At 38.6% G+C, this 17,205-nt stretch overlaps 1 protein-coding gene across 1 annotated transcript in view; it reads right to left on the bottom strand.

Annotated features, from left to right (window-relative positions):
- AKAP6 (A-kinase anchoring protein 6) overlaps positions 1–17,205 on the bottom strand; it is a 222,023-nt gene that overhangs the window by 159,245 nt on the left and 45,573 nt on the right. The gene's annotated exons all lie outside the window — the stretch shown is intronic.

Genomic DNA, 17,205 nt, shown 5'->3' with positions numbered 1-17,205 from the left:
CGGCTGGGGACACGGTGCCCGAGGGGAGCTCTACAGCAGCGGGGGCAAAGGCCATGGCCAGCCCTGGCGGGTTGGCTTCTGCCCGGCAGCGCTGATCACACCAACCCTGCTACTCTGCAAACGATGGCAATAAAATTTTATTGGAAGCATTCAAAGGAGCGCATCTGTACAAACCGAAAATGCCGTGGGGAAAAAGGGAAGGCAAGGCAGGAAAAGACAAGGGAAGGCGAGGAAAACAGAGGGCAGTAAAGGGAAGGGAAAGGGGAAAGGAAAAGATAACAGAAAAGGGAAAGGGAAGAGGAAAGGGAAGGGGCAGGCGGCAGGGCAGGGCCGGGCAGCGCGGAGCCGCCGGCTGAGGGAGCGCTGCCCGCGCACTGGCGCGCGGTGCCTGGACCCACAGCGCCACCTACCGGCGCTGCGCTGCGCCCAGCACTGCCCCGGCGTCGCCTCCCCCCCGCGCCACCCCGGTCCGGGCACACGGTCCCTGCCAGGCCCCACCGGCCCGGTCCGGGCACACGGTGAGCACAGGGACAGCGCCGGGAAAGGCGCACCGGGAGATCCCGTGCGGGCTGGCATCACTGCAGCGTTACAGAACGTGTGTTTTCAGCCGTGAGGAGCCACACAAGGTGGAAAACTATTTTCATCTCAATGGCCTGCATGATGAAATTGTAACAATAACGTTCCTGCCTCATTCCTCACGACTCAATAATAATAAGAATTTAAAATTGCCCCTTTTTTGCTTTTTTTCATTTGCTTTTTTTTCTTTTTTTCTTTTTTTTTTTTTTTCATAGCAGGGCAGCGGCAGGCTGCCCGCTCACTCCTGCTGAGGGAGGGGGCATCTGCAGGATCACTGGTCCATATAGCTCTGTTAGGAATATAAAACCCCGTTCTTCATCCCCTCAAGTCACACAACAGAGGAAGTGTGAGACACAACTCATCCCCCACTGAAGGGCCCCCCCACAGACTGACCAACACTCCCATTTTTCCATAGTCAAGCTGGCCTGGTTAGTTGGAATGGAATGCCACTCATGATGAACACATAACCAGGGACATAACATAACAGCATTATGAAAGTTGCATTTCTCAGCATCTACAATATTTCCCAGAATATGCATTTTAAATGAAAGCTTCAGTCAAAAGTTCTAAAAAATAATTGGTCTTACCACACAGGAAATGTATTGTCAGGCTCTGACTGAGCATGAAACTATGTTTTGGAAAAACAGATTACAAAATAAATTATACAAAAACACAGGATGAGGCTTAATATGCAATCCTAAATCCAAATCCGGGGACTACTCAGTGAAATAAATTTACAGGATGAAAAATTTTAACCAATACAGTGAATTTTCCAGGTGTTTTGTTTTGGTTTTTTTTTCATTTTATGAGATACCCATGAAACTTCTTTACACCCCTTCCTAGGTACCTCTTACCTTTATGCTTTTTCTCTTTTCCTATTTTCTTCTCAGAGAGAAGAGAGTGAAACAGGGGGGAAAAAAAAAAAATAAAAATAGAGCACCAGTATAATACAATCTCTGCCTTTTGACCAGCTGGTTCAGTTTTGCAAATGTAATAGTTTTGTATTGTGCTTGCAACCTACATGTTACTAAAAAACTTAAGCCCGTCTATGATGCAGCATACAGCTATTCTTATTCTATGTTGCTCAGCACAGAAATAAATGTTTCTGGATTATTACTGGATGATTTGTAGCAACTTCTATGGAAAAGTTTGCAAATAATAAAGTTCTTCCCATACCCCCTACAGAAAATTTTTAAACATTGACCTATAAAAGCTTTAAAAGCTTTCCATTTCCTTTCATGACAGTTTTACAAATTTTCCTAGGGGGAGGAAGAAAATTCTAATCACTTAGCCCTTAAAAAAACAAGAGCAAAAAGGGCTTCACTGGAAATTTGGCATGTATAAAGTTATTTTTTTAAGGCCTAATTCTATTTGCTCTGGATGGCTAAGAATGAAAAGAGACTGACAGTTTTATGTACTGGGGCAAAGGAAAAAAAGACTAAATCTGTCTGCTTTTGTGTCTCATAGAATGAAAATATACTTAATTCCATTGTTCTATAAACTTAAAGAATTAATTAATTAACCAAAGAATTAGAAAAGAAATTTGATGGGATTTAACTAAATATCCCGAGACTTCCTCATTAATGACCAGAATACTCCAATTTTTTGAATCTTAAGACATGAGAATTCACTTGCTGAGTCACTCAAAAAGGGCAGGGATGCATCATCCCAGAGGCCAAAGGCACATGTGGATATTGGGCACCTGGAAGCGTGCCTCCTTCTGTGGAATATAAAGGTGCACTACTGCACAGGGCTGCAGGGCTCCCTGCACTCAGTACAGCTGCCTGAATGATCTTGGGTCAGGCAGCCTGGTTGTGCCTGGCATGTGGGATAACAGAGCGGGAGAGCAGCTGTGGTGGTGTGCTGCCAGGACAAGAAACCCTGGAGCATGGCAGCCAGGCCTATGTAGGTGGTCAGATGAGCAAGTCTCATATGCAATTCATTACATTTAACAGCCCTGTCTGTGTTCTACCCCACGTCTGTGTCAGAAAATTTAAATACTTAAAATTAACAGAGAAATAGGCAGTCTTTGTCATTACAAGCTGGTTGTGTTTGATTCCATTATTTTTTTTTCCTCCTGTTTTGCTGGATCCTATTTGTATATTCCATCCTACTCATGACAACTGTTTAGCACACTTCACTGCTCACTCACTGCATCCCACTACTGCCTCTTGGCACAGCACAGAAGTTCCTTACTTCCCGTGCCTCTCCAGCTTCCACAGTCCCCTCCTGTGCTTTCCCACTGAACTTCAGAAGCTCACTCCATTTCCAACCAAAGACCAACCTCCTTTAGGAATAGACATCCATTAACTTCCCACTGCCTACTTTGTGTCAGCAGTCAAACAAGGTTTTGTACCCACTGACCAGAGAGCTAGTGGCACAGCCAATGCTTATGGTAAAAACATGGACAACATAGAGCCCAGGATAAATGTTATGGGCTCTCAGCAATATAACGAGCAGTTGACCAGCTTAGAAACTTCTGACAGCAACTACAAAACTAGTGATTACCAACGTAAGTGTTTATGACACTATAGAAAGGCTCCAGTCCCTGATGATATCCCTGCATCCTCTCTTAGCCTGTCAGGGGTGTTGCTCAGACACACTCTCATTGGATAACAGTTTTCTGATCAGCATACAACTAAGATGTCCCAGAAAAGCTTTCCCTGTGTGACCGTCAAGTGAGTCACTTAAATGATGCACAAATGCCTCTCAACTAACACCACTTCTTGCACTAGAACTTCGAAAGATTTCTGACTTTTTCTGTGGTTTTATAATACAAGCTCTTTTTTTTTTTTGTCAAATAGAAAAGTAAATAGTTCTGGTGTTCAATAATTTTAGCACTTCAAATGATCTCATTTAGACTTTGAAGTTCAGCTTTCATTAATTGAACGGAATGGGAAAGGAGGAAGTTTCCATCTCAGCTGTAGTTATCCCTTTTCAAATCCAGTTTTTATTAGACCATTTGGAATAGAAACAGACTAAAGGAGCATGTCGAGCTCAGGTCTAAGAGATAGCATATTTATGGTTACCAAAAAAAAAGAACATGAAAGCATGGATTTCTTTCTATATTAAGAAATGCAACTTCTTTTTTTGTACACTAGAAGAAATATCTTACCTGCTTCTAGTATATTTTGATGAGAGATTCCTTTAGATGGAGAACTTAGGATGGATACACTTAAGGAAGCTAGCAGTAACATTGCCAAAATTATGCCATAAAACACAGAGGATGCAACTGCATCCAGTTAACACTGTTATGAAAAGTCTTACGGCCCTCATCATAGTCCAAATTTTACTTTTTATAGAAAAAAATTCCAGATTTACTGCACCTACATGGCACAGGTAGCAAAATAATTTCAATACTTCTTGGCTTGTAATTTTAACCTGTGCAGTGTTTACACTGCTCAGTTTAGTTTAACATTTTTATTTATCGTGTTACGCTGTCTTATACTTAAGGCACCCTTGGTCATTGTTTTTGTAAAAGTCCTTATATAGACTTGAACTAAAATTAAAATCAGAATAAAAGACACGTGCCAAACTATTACATGCAAATGTACTAAAATCACTTCCTATGGTAGTTGATGTTGGAAAGTTTACTGTATTTCACAAAACCTCAGTATGGAAGCACCATACAGCAGTGCTTGTTAAATCACTACCCCAGACCTTTTTTTTTTTATCTCCACCTTTCCTTTTATTACACAAAGAGAGTTCTCTTCTTAAAAGAATTGGTTATGAGACTGTGTGCTTAAAAATGAATGTCCACTTTTGTTGCAAGAAGCCAGTGTTGTAAAGTTTGTTCCCAGTTTACAAAAAGACTGAGCTCACAGAGAGGGCTGTGTACAAGGATGGGCTCTTCCATCACTGAATGCATTAAGAAAGCCCTTTGTCTAGCCACAAAAGGACTTGCATATTAGTCTCAGGAGGAACTCATTCCTACACATGAACTTTACTTTCAAAAGGATAAAAGTGCACTTTCTTCATAGGCAAGTCAAAGAAACCCAGGTACTCAAGAGGATGATGCTGCAACCAGCTGCCACAGTCAACCTAATTTGAGTTAGATCCAGAGACAACAACAGAACCATTAGCAGTACAGATGTCAAGGAGTCCCAAGGAACAAAGATGCCACAGCTGAAAATATTTTTTATGTGATATTGTCACAATTCTGTGCCAGACAGTGACCTCACAGAAACATACAACTGACAAACACATCAGTAGGATGGCAATACTTCATATGCAGTTCAGGATACACTCATTCACAAACACTTCTGAAACTTAAAACCTTTCTGCTAAAGAAGTGCTATATTTACTCAATGAGTCCAGGCTAGGAGAATGTGTGGCTTAAATATTCCCTCCAAACAGAGAAAAGATAAAAGTGAAATACTTTTTTTACTGGACATTTGTGTAAAGACACATCATTGTCTTCTACTATATACTCTTAAGTATAAGATTACTTAAACCTTTCCAAGATGCCATAAACTTTATTTAGTCTATTCCTTGTCTTACCTTTTAGTAGATGAAGTAGATGAAGATGTACTTTCTATTTAAAAGAACTATCAAAAGGCCTCCATTGCAATTCGAAACTTACAAGATCAAAAAGGGATATTCTTAGTATCAGACTGGGGGGCAAAAATAAATACAGGAAAATAAGCCAAATGCTTCTTGATCCTGAGAGGTGTGTCCTATGATATTAGACAGGCTTCCAACACCATTGGTAACATTTCCCTCGGCCTTTTGAAGGATCAGTGAATATCTAGAACCACAGGAGCAAAATCTGTGGGCTGAAAGGACAGTGCTGGAGAGACGAGAGCCATACAGCCCTGAGGCCAAGACAACTATGCATATGAATGTCACAGAGCAGCTCAGGAAAGCCAGCTCATCCTGACTGTGCAAGTATTCAGGAGTAGAGAGAACTGGTGGAAAGATGGAAGGTAAATGGAAGAAGGTCTGATTCATCCATCATCCATACAGAATCATCTCTATGAGTTTAACAGCAATATGGATTGGTTGTAAACCTCCTGAGATGCCATCTGCTCTGATGGCAGCTATGGCAGGCATACAAAATGGCTGCTGATCTCTTCTCATACGGATGTGGCCTTGCTTTATGCCTGAGATGTAATGTTGACAGGCACAAATCCAGATAAAGTTCTAGGCATCCTGCATTCATTCATGTAAGGACAGAGTTCATGCTGAGAAAATATGGGAGGCCAGTCCTGTATCTCAAAACGGTGTGAGATTCAAAGCACTCCCGGGAATTAAGTAAATAAGTAAATTAGCATATCCTTCTTTGTATGGAAAAAATTTACATATGACTCCACATTCTCGATGACAGAAAACAATTTTATCTGCCTTCTAGGTTATCATGCATACTAATTTGACTCAGTTATTTTTGAGGCAATATTTCAAATTGTTCAAGGTCCATGTCAGGCTGCAGTGCTGGACGGCAGCGGCAAGGAGCATGCAGCAGCCTGGAGAGAAGGCGCTTGCTGGAGCGCAGCCTGAGCCACTCAGCCCTCTCGTGGAGACAGCTTACACCACCTGAAGAAAACCCCTGTTGTGCCAGCCAGCTAAAGCGTGAAAGTAATACAAAGGATGAAAGTAATATTGACAAAAATCACACCACTTTTACATGAGTAAGTTCTATTATCACAGGGATATGCAGACGCGGAAATATTGGTTAAAGCAGTAAATGTTTCCTACTGATGTAATCAGTATTGGCTTTTGTCAGAACCTCTGCAATGTCAATCTGTATTCACATGTTTCTAGCTCAATTCCATGTGAAATTTTGATGTTGACTGGTAAAAGGTTCTCAAGGAAACAACACCGAATTTGTGGATTGAGGAGTAAGAGCAGCAGAAAGGAGAAACACAGGAGTTAAAGGACACCAAGAGCCCCTCAAATGAAGCAGAAACAGGAAGGAAGAGACAGTAAGGAGGTGGGGTACAAATAAAGAGGAAAATAAAGAAGAAGGAAATATAAGCATAGGGCAATATTTAGTTTATTCTAAATTTAATTCTTAATTTAGTTGTTTTGTTTTGTTTTTTTAAATATAATATTTGTTGGGTCATTTGGAATAAAACATGCAGACAAAAGGTCTTAAGAGTTAAAAGCAGAACAATCATTCATCCTGATATTGTGAGTGGGCTGAGTAATGTACAAACTTCTGAATGATCATCCATACTATTCCATATTAGAACTGAACATACTGTTTCTGAAAATAATCACAAAGAGCGATGCCGGTACTGGTCATGTCCCACAGAAACTGTTACCACTCTTAAAATAACTTTCTTCTGAGTCATTTCTACATAAAAAGCAAGAGGCCTACAGAGCATCTAGGGAATAAAATAGGTGCTCAAAATATGTCCTAGAACAGGATAAATGTTAAATTTCTCTTACGTATCCCAGTATCGAATACCCTAAACTGAGGCCTTGTTCAATTATACCCGCATGTGACCCTGTCTAAGTCAAAGACTTAACACACCTAGAGATCATCTGAGAGATGTGAATGTTTTTAGGTCACATATTCTTGTATCACTCAGCTGGCAAACCAGGGAGCAAGTTATGAACATGCCTCCAGAAATTTGTAGCAAGTAATGCATCCAGGGTAAGAACAGCAAATAAATCTGCTTGAGTCACAAAAGATGATGCTAGCAGTGCCCAGAAAGGGGTACTTCAACCCTGTAGCAGCAGTTGGAAAGAGTGTCTGGATTCTGCAAGGACCCTGAGCACAGCACAGGAGAGAGCTCTTTGGTAAAAATAGCAGGCACCAGTATTAGTTGTTATTCCCTCTTAAAAGGATAGTTGCAAAATGCTGAAGTATATTCAAATCTATTTAACAGTACCAAATGTCTTTTTTTCTGTCTGCTCTGAGCAACTCTAAACTAGGCTAGAAAACATAAAAGTTAGTTCAGAATCCGTTGTTCGTAAGTGCAAATTTATTATTTATTCTACAGATAAACCAAAAAGCAAATCTCCTGACCAGAACTGTTCCCTTTCTTTCAGTATGAAAGGTTTTTTATGCAGCAGTCTTGATCCAAACTCTGGAAGTCTATAATCAGTATTATTTTCAATGAAGCCAGTTGTCTGACGCACTTTTTTCTAAAAATGCTGCCAATATAACTATCAATGTTGAAGCAACTCACAGTGATGTAAGGGTACTTGGAAGTACTGCATTGCCTCTTCATATAATTACTTCAGATGTTGTGTTGGCAACATACCTTATTTTCAGATTTTTTTACAGCTAATGCATGTATCAATTATGAACTGCACCCAAAAGACAAATTAATTTTCATTTGCAATTTTTCCATATAATGGTCTCTGTAATACATTGGCACACAGCTTTATCATGCTCTGGAAAAGAGACTATTATGAATGACCACTGCTGGTTTGCATACCCGGAGTATTTGGGCTTCAGACCTTCCACCTGGGGGTGGAACACCCCGGTGCAGCTGCTATTTCTGCCTGTTCTCAGCTGCTGCCTTGCACTCCAGCTGGGCAGCACCAGAGCCCCCTCAGTAGGAGCCACGCTGGCACCTCCTACAACTGGTCCCCACATTTCTTTACTCTTTGATCTTTTAGTTGGTGTAGTTGGAGACTACACCAAATAATAATAAAAAAACCCATAAGAAAGATTCTACATTATGATTTACTGACTAAATTTCTAACGAAGTTGTGAATTGCATTCGAGAGGCAAAATTTCTTTAAAATCGGTGCAGTAACAAGTTTTGGCCTCAAGAGGGCGATACATCACCACGTCTAAAAGTTTTCTGAAATTAAGGGAAAAAACACTTTTTACTGAAACAGGACAGGTGCTGTTTTCTCGTGGGTAACTGCTGAATATATTGACCTCTGATATATCATTGCCATGACTTAAGATATAATGGCCTCTCAAAATCAGAATTTTTAATTCAATATTTCCTATTATTCAGGCCAAATTGGTTAGAAGAGGCTGAGTCTGCCACCTCACAAGAAATACTACAATTCTTTGACCCATTAGTTTGTTTTGCAATTGAGAAACTGAATTTAAAAGCAGGGGAATTTATGATTGTCACTATTTGCTAAATATGGCAGCAGCGATAAGAGATTAAGTTTCAACACCTCTTTTCTTTACTCCATTATTATTCTTCTGGTTTCCTAATTTAGCCTTCTGTTATGCACACAATTCCTGTTCACCTGCAGTCTCCAAAGAAATCCTGTCACTATTAGTTTCTGCATTAATTGCTTTTCTTTTGCCTCCTAGCTCATCTACTTTCCCTTTTAGGCAGTTTCTTTTTTCAGTGGTCTCTTGTGGGCATTCCTTTACACAGTCTTTAGACCCTAATGCTGAGTACTTCTTTTATTTCAAAATGTTGATATGTTTACGGAATAAGATCTGTTTGGTTTTTTATTTGTTTTTTTTTCTTTTGTCTTCTTTTTTACATCAGAAGTTCCACTGTTTATAACAGATTTACTATTTTTTTCTGATTTTCTATACAGAGCTATAGGAGATATGCACTGCAGTTTACAGATGAGGCTGACCCTAGTTTGGACTTATCTGAGCCAATTTTATGCTCAGTTGCTACTATTAGTGCAGCAGTATTTACATTTTAAATTATCTTTTTTGTCTTTAGTCTTGTACAGTGCAAGAAGGAAACATCCATGTAGTCAGATGCTGTCATAAGTCAGGAAAAAATAGTCAGTAATATTAAATTATTGTGACTTGAATATCTTCACTGCCTGCTACCAAAAATCTCTCTGCTTCTTAGTTCTCCCTCTGTCAGCCTGGAGAGTTTCCAAATATTGTCTAAGGGAGACCAGAGGCAAATCTAGCCCTTGTTCTGGTCAACTATTTGACCTGCACAAGAATCAGTGTTCAAAATAAGTCTTTACTAACAGTAAAGGAATATTCAGATAAGATTCCAATTTGATTTGCTAAGGATAGGTTAGCTGTTTTTCTGAGGATTAGTATCTGTGCTCCAAAACCCAAAGTAAGGGCACAAAAGCCATTTTTTGCCTTTCTGGTTGCCTTCATGATAGCTTTAAAATACCTGTACAGGCAGCAGGAAACGAGCTTCTGAGAGATAATTTCCTGTCCATATTTACTACAAATTGTATTCACTCTGATGCCTAACGATGACAACTATAATTTAAGAGTCAGCATGACTTTGTCTTTCACTCCTGATCATAAGATAGTGGAAAGGATGAAGGAAAGAAAACCAGTTGCTGTCAAAACATATGAAGACACACAAGAAGAAAGAGATATTAACATATTTTGAGGAGTTATGCAATAATCTTACATAATAGGACTTGGTCTTTCTTCTCAGGTTAATCCCCTCTAGACCCTTGAACATTTCTCTTGGTCTGACTCATCTCCAGCATGTACCCATTTTAAGGCAGTGATGTGTTAACAGCAGTAGATAAGACTAGACTTTTATTTAGCTAGAAGTTATTAGCAATGTATTATTTAAATAATTAAATATTTACAACAGAGCATGGTAATTTTGGTGTACTGTATCTTTCTGGAATATCCTGTACTTCCTCACAGAAGATACATAAAACATAAGTACCAAAAGTCTAAGTATATTATGTAATGGAACAGCTAGACCCTAAGACATTGGGAAAGGCATATCACTATAAAAATAAAAAGCAATGAGCATTCTGTCACCCCTCCATATATACTGTATTTAAGGGAATACTGGAAAATGCAATTTTAAATTCAATAGTTTTCTGTTCAGTAACAGTGGCACTTCAAGAAGCCCCAAAATCAACACAATAAATATTTAACAGGATAATTCTCAAACTCTTCACAACCAACCAACCCCCTCCCCAGTACCTGGTCTCTATAGGGAAGCAGTTCTAAAGGATTCAGTCCTGAACAACCCAGGAAGATTCCTCTTAAACCATCATATTCACCTTGAAGTAAATTCCCTACAGCAGTTTGACTCTTTCAGTTTGTGTTTTAAAACCTAGTGCCATGACTGAAAGCTTCCAAAGCTATTTGTTTCCCATGTGTCTTTCCCTACCCCCACAAGAGAATTGAAAGCAATATGAGGCAATAAAGATTGTCTCTGCACTGACAGAAATATATCAAATCATAAGATCATCTTAAAGTCCATATGATTAGTTCAAGTAATTGCTGTGTCCCTCTTAAACCCAGGGCCTTTATTGGCTTTCCAGAGCACTCACTGCTCAACTTCAAGCCTGTCTTTTGCTACAGTGAGAGCAGGAAATCCACTCCTTGTAATCTTACTGGTTTTTCACTCTATCTTCAGTTCTGCTGCACCCTTTTTTCTATTAGCAGTGATGCAGAAAGTAAGAAATAATCCTTGATCAATTTCTAGAAGAAAGCTTCCAGTTCACAAATAAATAATGTGGATGCTTCTGGTGAAAGCTTGTGGTGAAATGTGATACGGATGTTTAAGACATAACTCTGGGTTATAAAGTAAATGGTTACTTAAAGGTGATCTGAATGACAGCACTAGAATGGAAGCAGAGCTCCTGCAGAGTGGTGTGTGCAGAAGCAGCTGTTCTTGGCCTATCTAAGGTGTTAGGAGCAATCTCTGAGCTGAGATGTGGTAACCAACCATGTACACAACAAGAGAGCACTGGGAAGCTTTTTGCAGCCAAAAGTCTCACACATCAGATGTGATCCAAGCACTAGATGTAGACATATCCCTTACAATCAATTCTAAACACAGCAACGACATAACCTCAAATCCATATGACTGTTTGTTGTTTTTTTTTTCCCAACTCACTTGGAAGGACTTGCCAAATACTGAATATAAAAAAATCCCTGATCTAAAACTGCTCACTGCCAAACCATTCTGAGGTCTCTGCATTGGAGATTCAAACAGTTTTAAACAAGAGTATGCTTCACAATAGATTTGTTTCATTAAGGAATCATAATCCCTGCAGTCAGTTTTAGACGTAAAGTAAAAAATTCAGAATTTGCACAGCTCACATTGAAGTTGCTGGTTTTGCAAATATTGCTGGTGACAAACTTGCTCAGACTATTTGTGGTAAAGTAGATGCCCAAGAGAAGTTCATGTAGTTGGAGGAGCCATTTAAAATTCAAGGAAACTGTTGGACAAGTGTTTTGGAGGAACAGAGGATGAGCAGCATTTCTATATAATCTTTTAGTAAAGAAGTATTAGTCTGAGTTAAAGTGAGCTCCATATGTATACAACATTACTGATTTAATAATAGTTGAACCAACTAAAAAAATGAGGAATGGGCTTTTAGAGCAGAGGAATATCAACAGACTCAAAACAACAATGCACAAACTTGACTCTCAGTACAAAATGTAAAGTCACATTTTCAATTATGCTGCACAAAGCAGCCAGGCTGCTGAGAAAACTGCAGAGCTGCCAAGGAATTTTTGGATCCAATGCCTCTTTCATTTACTGTTGTTTTTTGTTTTTTTTTTATGAACTGGTAATCAACCAAGAGCATTATTTCAATCTCAGTTGTATAAAGCAGTACAGGAAGTAAGATTCAGAGATGAACAAATTTTAGCAAGCTCTCTTATTTACTTGCTTACTTAAAATACACAAACCATTTCTTTTAAGAGGGTCAGTATTAGAAGCACTGTTACTAAATTATTGAAAGCAAGAGGTCTGAAGTGAGCACTACAATATTTTAAAAATTCTTTATCTCATTATCCAGAATAAACCATCCCGTTCCCTTTTGTTTATCTATGCTTTTTCCACCTGTTCTGTCATTATTGTTTTAATTTCTATGTTTTACTTTGTTACCAAGCCCCATCAGCATTATCACTTCCTATTAGTTTTCCACTACCTTAGCCTCAGAGCCCAAACTTTGTCTACTATGCATGCTTTTCCCTCTAATAATGAAAATTGGTTCCAAATGCAAACTTTACTTCCTCTAAAGCAATTCAGCTTCTGTGTTAACCCTATGGGTGTGCTTCCAGTCCATCCTCTGCCCAGAAGAAACTCTGTCTCCCTTCAATCTAAACCCCACAAATTTCTTCCCCTTTGGGTAAGTTCTGCAAATATTTTCTAACCAACTGGCTCTCCACTGCCCAGATGGACCTCCAGCCATATCTCCAGTACAAACTTGCTCTATCAAGTCCATTCACCATTTGCAGAAGCCTACTGTTTAGCCACCTTTTGGGACTACTAATGCAAATCTAAAAATGCAAATATATCCCACCCAAACACATATGCTATTTGTCACACTCACATGTTTAGCTCTGATATTGCACTCTCCTTTGTCAGCTACACAGGTCCTTAGTTCCTCCTAGACAGGAAAATTATTCCCTTTACTCCAATTATTTGGAAAAGCGATCTTTAATCTCCACTCAAGCATCTTGTAGTTAAATGGTTGCATAAGGGTGAGAACATCCCTGATGGGGTCCTGGAAGGCTGCAAACCTTTTATCTAGCTCTTTGCTGTTGGATCCCTGTGGCAGGCTCTAACCCACAGCAGAAAAATGTGCAGAGCAGCATTATTTTATTCCCTTAGCACATCAAGAAGATGGGTAACCAGTGCCAAGGCTGAATGGGCTCCCCAGACAAAATACAGAGCCAAGTGAGTTGAGGGCAAATTCATGAAATGTGATGAGCTGAAAAGACAGGATCAATAGATATTAAATTGCTTCTTTCAGAGGCAATTCAGCATCTCAGGAAATTCGCTGTCTCCGACAGCAATGGAGCCTACACAAGTCTATATAAAAGGGAAAAACTGCCAATTTGCTCCATACAATTAACCCTGAGGCCTGAAAAGCACATGTCTTCATTTAAATGGAATGTCTTGCGAATGGTAACACTTCTGCCCCTCTAACAGCTCCCTCAAAAATCAAGCAGACAGGATTATCAGGGACCACAGTTTATAGCACACAGATGTAAGTATAGTCACTGTTGCATTACTTCCTAGAGAAAGAGATAAAACTACCCAAACAAGATTTTTTCTTGTTATTATTTTGTTCGTGTAAGATGATGAAAATGCATTTTCATTTGATCAGCCAAAGATGAGAATTTTTTTGCCCATTTTTTCAGTTTGCATGAAAAACTGGGGGGAAGAATTAGGTATTAATATGATCTTGAAGAAAGCCTAGTTTTCTTCCAGCAAGTGAACCCTAAAGCATTCTAGAACTGATAGGATGGAGTGTTACTTATTTTGCTCATCCAGTTGAATATGAGCCAGCAATGTGCCCAGGTGGCCAACAGCATCCTGGCTTGTGTCAGAAAGAGCATGGCCAGCAGGGAAGTCATCGTCCCCTGTACTCAGCACTGGTGAGGCTACACCTTGAATCCTGGCTTCAGTTTTGCAGATCTTGCTACAAGAAGGACATGAAGGTGGTAGAGCAAGTTCAGAGAACAGCAATACAGTTGGTGAAGGTCTAAACCAAGCTTACGCGAAACACCTGAGGTAACTTGGACTGTTCAGTCCAAAGAGGAGGAAGGGAGATATTATCACCCTCTACAACTACCTGAAAGGAGGCTGTAGCAATGGGGGGGAGGGATATTCTCACTAGTGACTAGTGCTAGGATGAGGGGAAAAGGCTTCAAGTCGCTCCATGGGCGGTTTTGGTTGGATGAGAGAAAAAACTTCTTTACAGAAAGGGTTATTAAGCACTAGAACAGTTTGCCCAGGGAAGTGGCTGAATCACCATCCCTGAACATGTTTAAAAATCATACAGTTCTGGTGCTTAGGGACATGGTTTAGCAGTGACCTGTTAGAGCTAGATTAGTAGAGTTAGGTTAAAAATTGGACTGGATGATCTTACAGGTCTTTTGCAACCTCTGATTCAGTTCTATGATTCTATTTGGGAAGTGGCAATCCACCATCTCCTTAAAGCACAGAACTCTATTGAATTTACCGTAAGAATAAAGTTTTTATATCCTTTTCCCCCCCAGTTAGTGTTAAAGAAACTACAGAGCTCAATCTGCATTATAAAAATCCATTTGGGGTAGGTACTAAAAGCTCAACTCTACTTGAACAAAAAGAGGAATATTGAGAACTTGGTATCACATTTAACTCAAAAAAGGAATTTCTGAAACATTCAAAGAACTGCCACAAAAGTTTGTATGTATTCCAGAATGGTACCCAGTACTAAAGCACATACACTGGTATGTGCCAAAGAATGAGCTGCAGTGCAAGGCAAAATCTGGCATGATTATGCAATATTTGTAGCAAAATAGGGAAGTGTATGTAACAGCAAATGGACCAGGCAAGCAGAATTCTGTTTGTAGGTAGACAGAAAGATTAACAGCCTGATGATACTCATACCAGGACATCTGCATAATTTGCAAGTATGAAAAACTACATTTATCAGTTTCTGCACATGACGATCCTCCATGTAACTGAGAAATGAATATGGTTCCAATAAATGCTTTAGCATATGTTCAACAAATGGCTTACCATGAAGATATTACCAGACTTACACTAATTCAAAATTATTCCCATCATAGTAAAATATTGTTACTTCCCTATTTGCTCTATTACCTCGCTAAAACACAGCTTTCAATGATTTTGAGGCTGCCAGTCTTTTCTAAGATGCTGATATCCCAAAATGAAGGGTTATTTTAGTTTTGTTTTACAATCTGATTAAATAAAATATATTGGACTAGACATTTGCAGCAATCTAACAGGACTAGTAATGGGAATGAGTATGCTGTTTCTCTCCTTAATTAAGTTCTTATCTGACTTCCTTAGCATAAAAATTCTGCTAACAAAAGTAGTATCAAATTATTGCTAAGGCATATAACCATACAATTAGAAAACTCCTCTTTGAGATGGAGACATCTTATTAAATAACAGATTTAATGTAAATGCCAAATGGTGATAATTTAAAAAGCAGTGGCATGCTTTTGACACTCTGCTTAGGGCACTGTCGAACAGGAGATCTGGCAAAAGAAAGGACTTGATTGTGACACAGGTGTGGTATTTTTAGTAAGATTTTGTTTACAATACTTCAAAACATCACATAAGAGGAATTTTATATGTTTCTATTACTTGTGTCTAAAGTACCTCAGCAAGACATCTTAATATTACTGAGGTAGGGTTTACCTCAGTAAGAGCTCTCTTATTGAAAAATTGGTTCTTTTATAGCCTTACAAGTAGAAGATATAGTTGCTAGCAACAATAGAAAAACTAAGGCAAATAAGCAGCTTGGGAAAACCTATTTCTTTAAAATATTATAATGGCTTTGCAAAACATTTCCAAACTGTCTCTCAAATATTTTTATTTACCATCCGGGGAGTACATTTTCAAGCCACTTAGCGCAGCCAGCATACATCTTTCTGCATGAAATAAATATGAAACTTTCTTGTGTGCTGCTTTTAAGAAGACTGTTCTTTCATCAGAGTCCAGAAGATGAACCCCAGCCATCAGGATGGAGAGAGTAACTTGAATCATTAAGCACTGCCTGGTAGAGCTGACTGTTTCGAGATTGACAGATGCTGTTCCCTCTTTTGTTTCAGAAGAAATTTGTGGTTTTTTCTATCCTAATTTCTACTAAAACATCTCTAACTTGACTACTTTTCTGCTAGTCACAGTACCTTTACTCTCTCCAAAAGTTACTGAAATAATGAACTGTAAGAGGCATTTACTGGTTATAAAACTAAATCCTCCTTTTTTTCTTAGCTCTTACAGAGCTTGATAACAAGATAATGTAGATACTAGATTTAGGACTTAGATGCCAAGATCACAATTAATGCCCATTTCATGACTTTTAAAAGATTTTGAAATCTAGAAGATACAGAACTTTCTTTTCTGACAGCCATTTTATTTGCTAAACTATATTGAGGATGAACATGAACTGTTCTGAGTAGGAGAGTTCTATACAATGGCCAGGAAGACAAACATTCAGAAAATTTAATCAACAAATTTCCTACGATTGTACATTAATAATCATATTATTGAGATGATTAGGTCCTTATTTGATTTTTCATTCAAATTAACCTCCCTTTCCAATCTCTCATAGTGTTAACTACTGAAGAATTGATGCCAGAAGCCAAGAATGAAACCCTATTTCATCTGAAGTTTAAAAGGAATAGTATATTTCCATTATTATTCTAATATGATGGACTGTTACATAGCAATTATTTAGGAAGGATTATTTAAATTAAAAAAAAATTTTAAAATTAAAATGTCATGTATAGTTCTGCCAGCTCTGGAAGTAATAATGGAAAACACTTGGAAACGCTGGGAAATAATAAGTGCCAAGGAAGAGAGCTGATTTAAAAGATGGTTATTATACACAATATGACAGGAATATTCCTCTATTCTTAGACTAAATTATTCCTCTAATAAATTATTCCTCTATTCTTAGACTAAAGCAATTCTTTTTTTATGAAGAAAACAGGCAGATGATATTAAGCATAACTTCAAATAAAAAAAGATCTTCAATTTTCCAATGTTTATCTTTCACTTCATCAAAAAAATAGTATTGCCTTGTACCTGATCTTGGCAAAAAGAAGTTCTGTTGATAAATTATGCATTACCAACTTTGAAGGCATTGGTTCTAGTAAAATAATGTATGCCAATTCTGTAGAGTTAGTTGAAATTAAGTGCAGTCCATTATAATTACAATGGTTGCTGCTGTTCTCTGCTTCTAGCACTTACTAGTTGAGACTATTTTCATCATGAAAAGAAACCAAGAAAGCAAGTCCACCCCTGCTCACAGCCCCATCTG

This window comes from Calypte anna, chromosome 5A (assembly GCF_003957555.1).
Source record: "Calypte anna isolate BGI_N300 chromosome 5A, bCalAnn1_v1.p, whole genome shotgun sequence".
NCBI classification, from domain to species: Eukaryota; Metazoa; Chordata; class Aves; order Apodiformes; family Trochilidae; genus Calypte; species Calypte anna.
Note: the sequence above shows the minus strand (reverse complement) of the source record. Positions and strands in the feature narration are given on the sequence as shown.